Source organism: Rhopilema esculentum, chromosome 20 (assembly GCF_057945365.1).
Source record: "Rhopilema esculentum isolate cy_ngs chromosome 20, ASM5794536v1, whole genome shotgun sequence".
Classification (NCBI taxonomy): domain Eukaryota; kingdom Metazoa; phylum Cnidaria; class Scyphozoa; order Rhizostomeae; family Rhizostomatidae; genus Rhopilema; species Rhopilema esculentum.
The window spans coordinates 12,183,269-12,195,536 of record NC_142834.1 but is presented as its reverse complement, the minus strand read 5'-3'; the positions used below and the strand labels follow the sequence as shown (position 1 = coordinate 12,195,536).

Below are 12,268 nucleotides of genomic sequence, written 5' to 3'. Positions count from 1 at the left end.
ACCCTGTTGTCGTTATTTTGAAGCCATTTACAGTCAGCTGCTAGCAAAGAAAGATCACATGTTCCCGAATCAACGATGCATGTACGCCTTAATTGTAAACAAATGGCAGGATTGATGTAAATTGGCTTAAAACTACCCCAAGATAGTACTGATTATAGAATTCACAATAAAAGATTATATCTGGTGTGATAAATCCATTGAAATTCATAAAAATTGAATCAACAAGACTGCCAAAGAAATTGTGTAGTAATTAGAGAGAGCCCCGACCGCTTCAATACAGTGGTGATGTCAACAAACGATAACTTCGTCTCCTCAATATCAAAGTTTACTCCCATAACTAACAGTCTTCCAAATGGGTGATGATGTCAACAAAAATGCATCGAGATGTTATTAGTGTTGACCATATCGTCTGCAATAATATGAATTGTGCAAACAGATGTAGATACTGTTCATGTTCCACGCAAACGATAACTTCGTCTCCTCAATATCAAAGTTTACTTCCATAAGTAACAGTCTTCCAAATTGTTTTTTTTCTTACCCTGTTTCTTTGTGACATGGAAATAATTTTCGGTAGAAGTTGGAGCCAATTACGAATGCTAAAGAAGTGTCACTTCTTTAAGCGACCGACGTCCACTTATCTCCACAACATACGGTATCAGATATAAAAGGGTTCAGATCCACGTGGATGCGTTAAATTTAAATGCTTATTCGAGAAAATGCTTCTTCTCTTGTTATCAAAAATTGCCAGATTAATGCCACGAGGTGAATTTTTTTCGTGTGTTGACTCAATTGAAAATTTTTATCATGCATAAAGCTTATTCCAGCATTTGTTATCATTTTGCTTCAAATCTTCAAAAGCAGATTTCAATAACAGCAAATCAAGGCACGGCCAGCTAGCTCTTAATTGCTTGGTATCTTTAGATACCAAGTCTGCAAGGCTTCAAAGTTCAGATTAATCTTTCATAAGCAGCGATGTTGTTCTTCGTGTTTTTGTTTCGGGGTCTAAAATATTCCGCTCTTGACAAAAGAAACATTTGGAAGTCCTAGCAGGGCAACTATAGTTTTCCTTTGACTATCTTGGGTCAACGACTGCGAAGGCAGGTTATCAAAGGCTCCTAGGCGAAATTATCAGATGAATATCTGTTCTCATACTGTTCCAAGCACATGGCAATGGCAAAGTTGCTTGATGTTGTTTCGAATCCAGTTGTTGCAAAAGAGCACGTGGACTAGGAACCGGGGGCAGGGCAGCTTTGGTATTCGCGTGATATGGTAACTGCGGTAAACAAAAAATGAGACTTTTAAAGGAACGAGACTTGAACAGGTCTAACGCTACTCCAGATTTAAACTGCTGCACACATAAACTTACTTTATATATTTTTCATTAATTCACAAAATTATTAACTTCTTTTGCTAATTTTTTAACGTTGTTATTTCACTTGCCCATCAATTATATAAATAGTATCATTTGCTTTCTAGTGATTTTTCTATCAATAAAAAATGTTCTCTTCGTAACTATTCTAGTTCGAGACTTCTTTAACCAAGCTTAAAATTTTTCACAGCATTTAGTATTAACAATGAAATCCACAAGTCATTGATTGTAGTCTTTTAATAATAATATTGTACCATTGATTTCAACCTGGGGTAACCTCAAACATAAGTCAAGCAATTACTTAATGTTATGTTTTGATAGACCAATGTTACGGTTTGTTTGCCTAGAAACAATCTGCATAAATTAATTTCTCTCTTTGGAAAGTGATTGATGAAGAGTTTTCTTACCCATATGATCATTAAAGATTGATCTATCAATTTTAACATTAAGTTTGCCGTGGTTGACTGTATCAAAGTACCTTCTATGCCTAAAAGAGACAATGCCATTCTTTCAGTATAATTTTTACGGTCTTGGGATTCAACTTACTCCGGATATCAAATCATTAAAATATACTATAAGTTAACTCTTAAACCCATCAATCTACGCATCCTTCCACCTATAAAATGAAAACTATTTCAGGGACAGTTTAAGGCTTGGCTAAATTGCATTCAAAACTTAGTAGCACATTTAAATCTTAGTTGCACTATGTGGCTAAGATTAATTTACAGAAATGTAAAGATTCATGCATGTGTCGTGATTTGTGCCCGATTTGAAGATACGCACTAAAAAAGGAATAGTAGACTATCTACAAGTCTACCGTAATGTCTCGAACAAGCGCCCCCCTCAAATAAGCGCCCCCTCGAATAAGCGCCCATCCTAGAGGTGGAATTATTGAATACGCGCCCACCCCTCGAATAAGCGCCCACCCCTCGAACAAGCCCATCCTTCAACCTTCAGAAACGGGCGCTTATTCGAATTTTCGACGACAACATAATTGGAAGGAAATTCACCAAGAAAGATTGAATGACCAACCCAGTTGGTTTTAGTTTTCATTCTCATTTTTTGCCTTTCCATCATAAAAGCATGCTTCAATTGAAAACACATTCATTTTTTTATAGTCACTTCCAAATCTATTTTTTAAATAAGCGCCCCCTCGATTAAGCGCCACCTTCGAATAAGCGCCCACCCTGGAGCCTCAAAAATTAAATAAGCGCCCGAGCGCTTATTCGAGGCATTACGGTATTTGACCTTAAGCCCTCTAAGTATTTCTGACATTTGTCTGGCAAAAAAGCAAGGAATGACCAAGAAAAATTTATGTATGACTTCTACTTCCAGCAAGATTGAAAATTGGGATATGGATCTTAGGAATTTGTTTATGGATTTATAGGTTTTTTCCTAAACCCTATTCCATCATTCTGATATGCCCGTAGTCAGTGTGGGGGACAGGATCTGTGCCGTTGCTCTGGGTGCATAGGGGGCGTGATAACCCTAAACAGAAAACAATCCGTTTCAAAACGAGAAGTTTTACACCATTTAGGGATGCTTCGCAAGCGAATTTTGAAATTTATCGGCAAGTAAAGAATGGCTCATCCAATTCGTCAAGGGAACCCCCATCCCCCCCCCCTGAACACAAAAACTAGCGACAGCCCGGGACAGGATGTGGAAAACTTTCTTTCTTCGGACTCAAACAAAGAGCATTTTATAAAGAAGTTAAATGGCCTCAACACTCTTCACGATGACCGCTTTCTATTGAACGGATATGCTTTGATCTAACGATCCTCTGCATTTAAAAAATTCAGGCAGATGGTCTGATTAAAACTCAAGGATTGTTGTATAATTAAATTTCTTTCGAAGTTGAAAAGGTAGCGGAGTAGATTGGGGACATTCATTTCAGCTTGACTCTGGTCCATTTCAGAATGAAAAAACGAGCCTGAAAACAGACTTCTTTTGCAAGAATCTGTTTTGTTGTATTATAAATATTTAACGACATAACAGCCTTTTAAATAAATTTACTTTTAAACTGGAAGGAGATAAAGAGCAGACTAGCGAAATATATTTTGCACAAACAAGGGTGTCGTAGATGTTTTTTCCTGTTTTTTCATGTGTTTGCTTGCTATAGCAGAAGAAATCAAAATTCAAATCTCTCTTAGACATAAAGTTCCAAGTCGATTATAAAATTCATAGAGAATTCAAAAGAGCTCTGAATAAATAAGTATATAGTGTTAAAAACGTTAGGCAGAGATTTCGAAACTCATCGTTTCAAACAGGCAAATCGAAGAGAGCTGTGCTAGAATTAGCAAATTAGAAAAACTGACGGTCTCCTACCTTAAAGGCCTATTGTGATACGATGAACTAGAGAATTGTGTACCATTTTCACATTTCAAAGCCTCTAGCTAAAAAAATACTTTCTTTCTAAGCTTCACAAAACATCATTCTAGCGGTGTTTATTTAGAATTTGTTTTCTCGTGACTCTCAATAAAGGTGTTCAAAACATCAATTTATCAATGAATGTTATGTTTCGATAAAGTACAACATTTTGTAACTTTCTTTCATTTTGTTTTCAAAAGTGATTTGCCAAGACCATCGGTTTAACTGAAGATTTTCATGTGGCTTAAAACAATTATTAGTTTATTTATTTAAAATTATAAGAACAATCGCAAATCATCTTCAAATTTAATTACAATCCATCTCCACTTTTCTTCTACAACTTTTTGATACAAATCGACAAACAATCCTCTTTTGATTCCCGTTAGTGGGCGGTTACATCAAAAAACTAGATCATCAAAATGCGTCTTTATAATTCCTTGCAATTGCACTTTGACTATGCTAGTATCTGCATTGTGAATGAAAAGAGATCTAAGTCAACTTATATGTCTCAAATTTTACATCAGTCTTTAACACAAGAGCCAGCTTAGAAGTACCCTTTTGAGATCTTTCAAGCACAGCCACCGAGAAGTTTCAGAAGCTCAGGGGCAAAAGTAAAGGAAATTGCCCCCATTTTGCGACCACGCTCTTTAGACTTGTTTAAAACACATTTCAGAATATTTCTTGCAGTCATTTAAACGTTCTACTATTTTTAGGCATACACTTGCTAGGTTTGATTAATATAATGCTTATATTAGAATTCGTTTCTCTACGAGGACCCCTAAACCCTGAGGCTCTGGGCAAATTACCCCCACCTACCCCCTCTCGTCAACCCTGATTTCAAGTGGAGCAGTTAAACAAACAAAGTAACAATTGGTTCGGGCGAAGAGACGGCTTCAATTCCAAACCCCTTGGTTTCAAGTCGATCGCATCGCCTACTGCGCTTCAGCTGTCAACATATATTTTATGATTTCTCTAGCGTTTTCTTAGCTTTACGACTTCTTTCACCAAGGAAATATAATTAACACCATTTCATTTGAATAATTGTTCATTTTCGTACCTAAAATCCGTCATAAACAGCTGGTTCGGTTTAAGCTAATGGTTTTCAATTTGAACGTGCTTAAATTCAAAGGTGCTTTTTCGTTTGTTATCAAGTTTTGTGAAAAAGTATTGAATTTAGGCAAAGGCTGTTTTCCGATTTCAGAGTATGATCATTTATATTATCATACGAAGCATACAGGCTTAGAACTGTTCCTCCAGATCGACATATGTTGATAGCATTTTGTATTAAATTGAAATGTACATATCCTTTTAAAATATCCATAATGCATGATGCATACATACATACATGCATACATACATTCTACAGTCACTGCCAAAAGTCTTGAAACACTTAAGTGAGTTTTCAATGGCAAATTCAGGCACCCCCTCTCCCCCTAGAAACAATGTTGGTTTGCTATAAAAAAGGAAAGACGTTATGGAGTACTTGCTCTTGTTTGTGGCTTGTATAATATAAACTTTCAATATTGTTCTGGGGAAAGGGTGACGGAAATAGTAGTATTCGGGAAAACAAATGAAAAATCGACACAAAATTTTGGGTGTTCCTAGCTAATATACTAGAATTTCAGCAGTAATATGCTTAAATAAGTTTAATATAACTAACTTCTGTAAAAATTAGTCAATTCTCGTAACGACAAGTATATTCACTGTACATGCTACTGTAACAGTTTTTCCGTATCACATTTGTTTTTCAGATGAAAGCAACAAGGTGGAATTTATAGATTTTGCAGGTGCGTTCAGCAGACTTGACATATTCAAAGAAGAAAGCTGTAAAGAGCTTTATGCAGTATCAAGTTTCCTACAAGCACTAAGTTGATGATTAACAAAACACAAGCATTTAGCAAAAGCAGCTAGCTAAAACTGAATGAAGAGAAGGTAAAATTGATATATCACTTGAATATGCAGTTTTTAGCATATAAACTTGTTTTTAAGATAGTTCTATAAGATAACGAGCCTTATAATTGGTCAAAAGTTAGGAACAAATTAAGAACAAGCTGAGGCTGAGCTACTGTAAAATGTAATTTTGAACAATGTTTCATCTCAAAGAACGAGGATTTATAGCCATGTGTGGGTGCTTTTTCGATGAATAATTAAATTTGTTGGCAAATGAATGTTAGTTAGCAGATGAGGCCCGAATATCTCCCCAGAGCAAAAAAGCCAGCAATCGCACAGCTTACATCCTATCAAATTATAAATAAATTAGGAACAATACAGCCTCAGAATTTCGAAAAAATTAAGAACAGTCAGCCTGGACCTAAATCTAATGGTTCTTTTGAAAATAAGTGTGCACAAATTACAACCGAGAGCAATGCCGTGAAAGAAAAAATTCTTACAGCTATGATTGCCATAATTTGGTGGTTGACAAGAACAGGTTTGCCAGAAATTTGCAGCACACTTACCCTGGAAGCGAATACAACTTTAATCAGCTTTGCTTTTTTAATCAATTGCACACGTTTGCTGCCTCAAATCCTCTTTAATAGAAAATCTGGGCTTAAAACATGTTTGAGTAGCAGAGAAGGCACAAAGGGGACCTCAAGCATTATACAAACGGGGGTTCCATCAGGAAAATCTTTTTCCACCTAAAACCACCTAAAGATGGACCCAGAACTATCCCATATATGAGATATGCAGCATCATTTTATATTGCAATATCTTAGGGTGAAAATCTAAACGCCCAAAGATTAAGATACATGAAATATTTGATTGAAATTCATCGGCATACTAACTATGTAACGATCAACAACTCGCGGTAACTTAAAGCTCTCATAATACCTCAGATATACCAAATTTTCAATTTTACATCACCTTAAAGGTACTATATGGAAAATCTTAAAAATTTGAAGTAACAAGACTTTTAGAAGAGCAACTACACTCAATTTTTAATAGAAAGCATGGTTCGAGCTGAGTATTCAAGTTTCAATACTTTTACTAATGTTGCCATCTCTCGTAACATTGTGGGTAATTTTAATAGAACAATTTCCAGCGGAAACTTTATTGGAAAGGGTTTTGCAGCTTAACCTTATGACAACCAGCTAGTGAATTATCGAAATATTTTAGAACTTAAGTTTTGCTTATTTTCCATTTCCATTACTTTCCATTTCCATTACGACATGTTACTTCTATAATATTAGTCAATTTGGGTCTCGCACTAATCACCAAGAATTTTGGCAAAAGGTTGCTGATATTCAACCTAAATAAGGCAGGTACACCTCCAAAAAAAGCACTTGCAAAATCATACACATTCCCTATCTCCCTCAGGCATGGAAAGCTATTTTCTCTATTGATACCCCAGGGGCGGATCCAGCAAAAAACCTGACTAAGTTCCAGCCCAAGGATAGGGAATTTCAGATAATGCATTGATAATTGTGCATAAGACAACATTATTATTCATATTTATGCATTTTGGTACCATTGAGAGAGAGGGGTGAGTACTATCTACTCGAAAGAAATCTGATTCTAGATTTCATTACGACAAAAGCAGTGCCTCTGTAAACAATTTTGCAACCCCCTCCCTTTCTCAATACCCTTTTGTTTGTTTTGGATGCCACAACAAAGTTTTTCCCTTTTGTTTTGCTCGCAATTTGTTGTTTTGCCTCCGTAGACACCAGCCTATTCATCAAAATATGGTGTTCCGTCTGAGCAAAGGTTTTTTGTGCCATCAAAGACTGCAATTTAAAGAAAGGTAGTTAACACTCCTGGACGATTAACGATATCTCCTGATTTTATCTCAAACGCTTGATAATCTGCTAGAATGCTGCGATGGTCACGAGTATAAGACATCTGCAGTGCAGTGGCCATTTCGAATTCAATGTTTTGCAGTTCCACAATAGAACAGAAACTATAGGTAGCCAATCAACTACGGGCCATTGTACAGCTCTCTTACAAATATGGTTCATTTCCGAGTTCCAGATGCTGTTTTGACTGAGTTCCATCCGTGTTCCAAACAAAAATTTCATTGTTTCAATTCATTCACTTCCGAGGCACAAAACGTTTATTTCCAAGTTCTAGGATTGACTGCTGTTGTCATTCACAGCGTCTGGAAAATCGTTTCCAAATCACGACAGAGAAGAAACTGGCAATTTTATGATTTTGAAGAGACTGTGACAAAACTTAGAATTTTTAGGTTTCACTTTTTTAGTTTAAATATTACTTGTTTCAGACAACACCATTATTAGCTATATGTTGAAAAACTGACTGGGTTCTGTGCACCAAAGAACTCACTCTGGATCCGCCTCTGGATACCCGAAGACATATCGAATTTTCAAGATCACGACCCAAACTAACTGTTGGACCTCCTCGTATTCAAGGATCCCATGTGCACCCTTCCCCTTTGCACCTGATCATGAAACATTTTCAAAGCTATCAGTTCATGCAAAATAGAGGTTTAATTAAGTTGTTATTTAAATATGATAGCCTTTGCACTTGCCTTTGTCTGTTTTAATGTGACTGTATCTACTATGGTAAAAATGTACAGTCCTCAAGTCTTTTTCTGGCTTTTTAATCTTAATGCGTTAGTTAAATGCGTGTATCTTGGCATTAAAGATGAAATAAGAATATTGGGGATTAGAAATTTCGCTTTTTAAATATGAAATCTTGGGTTTTTATGCTATATATCGTGACATAAAACCAGTCAATATACAATTAATGTCGTGTTATTTTAGAAGCTAGGTGCTCATACTCAAAATGCAGCGAAAGGCAGAAAACTACTGATGCTGTGGTTCTCAATTTCATAGTGGAGGGAAAATCGCTGGCTTACGAGTCCACCCAAATTTACATTACTGATAAATTTATCTACAAAAAGCAACATAAATAAAAAACATTTGAATCTCGTGCTCAGTGGTGTCGTAGATGGGGGCTCAGGGGGGCTTAGCCCCCCCTAAAAGAAGCCAGTTTATGTTTAGTTTGGCAGATTCATTTCTTGGCCATGGTAATTTACCCTTTATTTTGCCACTGATTTTCCATGAATGAGCAAATGCCTGTTAGTCTTTTTAGTCGATGAATAGTTAAAATGATTTCATAAAACAACAAAGAATATTTAACATAAATGGTTTCTAAAAGCTGCCTACAGCACAGCTCCCCTTTATAACTTTTCAGACGGCATCCCTGGTCGTACTCTTGATAGCTTAGCCTTTTACTAAGTCGGAGGGATTTTCAATTCCCATTAGATTCTCCTAAACTTGTCTGAACTAAAGTCATACCCCGGAAACGTCGGACATTCGCTAAGTCAGATGATTGCCTTAGCCCTCTCGGAGGATTTTAATAATAAACATATTTGCTTTATAAATGCGTACAAACCTGGAGATTGCTCCGTCTACGAGGCGTAAAATGGTCCTACCCATGATGAATGAATGTGGAAGGCAATGCGCCTTTGGCAGGTCAGTGTTGTCACTAATAAAAGAATTGCTTCATTCGCCTGAAACCCCCGTAGTAAAACATGACTTCAGGCTACGTTATCCTTGTCAAGATACTGTGCTACTGAAAAAGACCTTGAATTTTCACGTTGCCAGACTTGTTAAAAAATCATACTAGATGTTTTTAAACTCGCATCATGTCACGACGGCCTTTCATTATTTCAACAATAGAACCTGTCTTGTGGTAAAAAGGAAAATTAATCACTTTGAAAATATTTAATTTTTAACAAGTATTGAGTTCAATAACAAAGAACAGTTTTGTTTAAACATCTCACATTTGCCACAACAAGCCAGGGAGCACAGAGACTTGCCGAGATCTTTTTATGTACATTATTTTCGTGGGTTTTAAAAATCTAAAAGAATCGAACAACAAGCACATTCTTGTTTATACTCTGGGTACATATTAATGACGATCTACAATAAGATTTTTCCTTGGAAGGATGAAGTCTGTTTAACTACATTGCTGTGCTTATATTTTGCAGCAGATCCCTTTGTTAATAGATATATTCTAAAGGGACTAAGATATAAGCCTCTGCATGAAAATAGAAACAGACCTTCTGAAACATTAATTGAAGTAAGCACAAGATTCTGATAGATATAAAATTTTGATCGCTAAAGATAAATTAATGCTCAGACATTCATATCTTGACAAAGTCTGAAAGAATGAAGATAACTAAATCAATTCTGACACGCTTTAATCTATCAGCACCTTAACAAGCAATCGCAAAAATATACTACAATAAAATATTGATGTAAACTAGAATTCGTTTACTTGCACGTCGCCATGCTTTATTCGGGTCAAACAATTATCAAAACCTCTTATCATAACACACTAAGACATTTGAATTGCTATTGAAGGTATCTCGATTAAGGAAACTGTGCCTCCCAAAGACAATAGCTGGTGCCAACAAAATCTCTTTTCTAGTTTGCAGCTGATACACACCCACAAGGTTCTATGCCACAAGGCTCTTATCACGGATCATTGCTATTTATTAGCAATTGAAGCAATAGTTTTTTCGCACGATTGGAGGTTAAGAAATGAATTATTATTGGCTCCCTCCATCTTGAAATGGTGTATTTCCGTACAAGTAAAGTGATTCGAGGATGTGTAGCTTGATCGAAACCAATTAACGTAGAATTACCTCAGAATCCAGTAAAAGTGCTTATTTTTCCTCCGGACTTTCTTTTATCATCATAAAACAGTGCCGTCGGAACGAAATTCATATTGGGGGGGGGGGGGGGTTGCTGCCAATTGTTCTCCTTCTCATTCAGTACACTGTTATAAAGGAAACATACTATAGTTTGGCAATTATTGGGAGAGGGCCCCAGCCCCCCCAACCCCCCAGGTTCCGACGGGCCTGTAAAAACAAGTATCTACGCTGTTTGGATCTGTAAAGCAAAGAATTGCAATATTTATTGCTTGAGAAAACATTTGTCATAGTCAGGAAAACGCCACGGCCCCACGGCCACTGGCCGGAGGAAGGTTGAAAAAACAAAAAAATGAGGAAGGTGACCAAAAACTTGGAAAATTGAGAAAGTTGAGGAAATCGTATTGGCTTGTGGTTTTCAAATACAGCCAGACAAAAAAAGACAAGACAAATAATAATTATAAGATAAACCTTTTTGTTTTCTTTATATGAATGTGGTAGGACAACTGCATTGCACTGTATAATTTAAGCATTAACTTTACATAACTTACATATTTAAATTATGACACACTTTTGTTATTAATATATAATTTATAAGCATGTAACTTTACAGCTGTTGCAAAAGTAATCTATAATTGAAAAAGCTACAATTATTTGATATATTTTGGAAAACGAAGTGCAAGAAAAAGGGTATCAAAACTTGGTGAATACCACAATTTCCTGACCACGCCTATTATAGACCCATAAAAAACGAGGAGGGCTCAATTGTAAGATATTCTTGGCCGGAGGAAGTTTGACAACTTTTCCAGACTCTAAGATTTGTCATGAAAGATGTAGCTATGCTTTTTTCCTTCTGCAAAAGATTTTTACACCATAAATGAACATTTTTGCCATGAGATTGGATCCAGTTAGGATACAGTTAACGCGCTCTTGCATAATCCCATAAGCATTTTTCAGCACCTAGCAAACTTAGTTTCTTAGGCCCCGTTCACATTGCTCCGGATTCAAATGAAAACGGATAAAAAAGTATCCGTTTGTGCCTTGCGTTCACACTGCTCCACCTTGAAAACGGAGACTTTCGAAAACGCACTTTGAAAACGGAGACTTTTGAAAACGGAGTCTTTTGAAAACGCAAAAACGCAATGTGAACACCGAAAACGGATACTTTTGAAAACGCTAACAACAACAACAATACAGCAAGATGCTTAGACCGCGCCAATTTAAACAATTTTTCTTAACATGGCTGATTAACTCGAAGTTAGTACACTACTCGGAGGAATATAAGTGGCAGTGAGTTGTCTAAAAAGTTTTTTAGCAGTCGCGAGTGCTGTAGACCAGTTAGTGGCGTTTTCCTTTTTATCAAGAGCGGAGCAATGTGAACGCGTCTTCTTTTTTTTACCGTTATCAAATGTATCCGGACCAGTGGGAACAGGCAAATCGGATCGATATGAAAACGGATAAAAACGAATACGGAGCAATGTGAACATAGCCTTATTGAGAAAATGGCATGGAATAAGGGGCAAAATAAGTGGCAAGGTTAGAGGATGGGGGGATTGTGCATTAGATAGCGATTGGAATTTTGCCAACCCTTTAGGTGACTGGAAAATTGTAGAAAATGCACGCTTAAAAAATGCAGCTTTTAACATTCAGCTAAAATTCAGCTAAAGATGAAAAGAAGATAAATAAAGATAAATATCTGTAGCAAAAAGAATGTCTAACAATTGAAAACTGCAATTAGAATTAACTTTGGCTGCGTAGCTTGAGGAAAGAGAAAAACAATAAAAAACTTTGCCAGCTAATCGCCAGCAACTGTTGCTTGCTCAATAGTTCAACATTCGTTGTCTAACATCCAGCCAGGCAAAGTAGGAAAAATCTTTGCTTTTGAAAAGTAATTTTGAGGAGTGATATCCAAAACT

General features: G+C 36.4%; 1 protein-coding gene across 5 annotated transcripts in view; it reads right to left on the bottom strand.

The window, feature by feature from the left end:
- The window catches only part of LOC135687477 (atrial natriuretic peptide receptor 1-like), a 60,855-nt gene that overhangs the window by 38,726 nt on the left and 9,861 nt on the right, over positions 1-12,268 (bottom strand). For 2 of the 5 annotated variants that reach the window (XM_065204044.2, XM_089114410.1), the window contains exon 1: positions 9,089-9,355. The exons of 1 other annotated variant lie outside the window; for it this stretch is intronic. The gene's annotated coding sequence lies outside the window, so the exon portion shown is untranslated. Of the gene's footprint in view, positions 1-538; positions 2,128-6,192; positions 9,061-9,088; positions 9,356-12,268 lie in introns of those variants that run through there. 2 more of the 5 variants (XM_089114412.1, XM_089114413.1) reach the window with 2 other exon arrangements.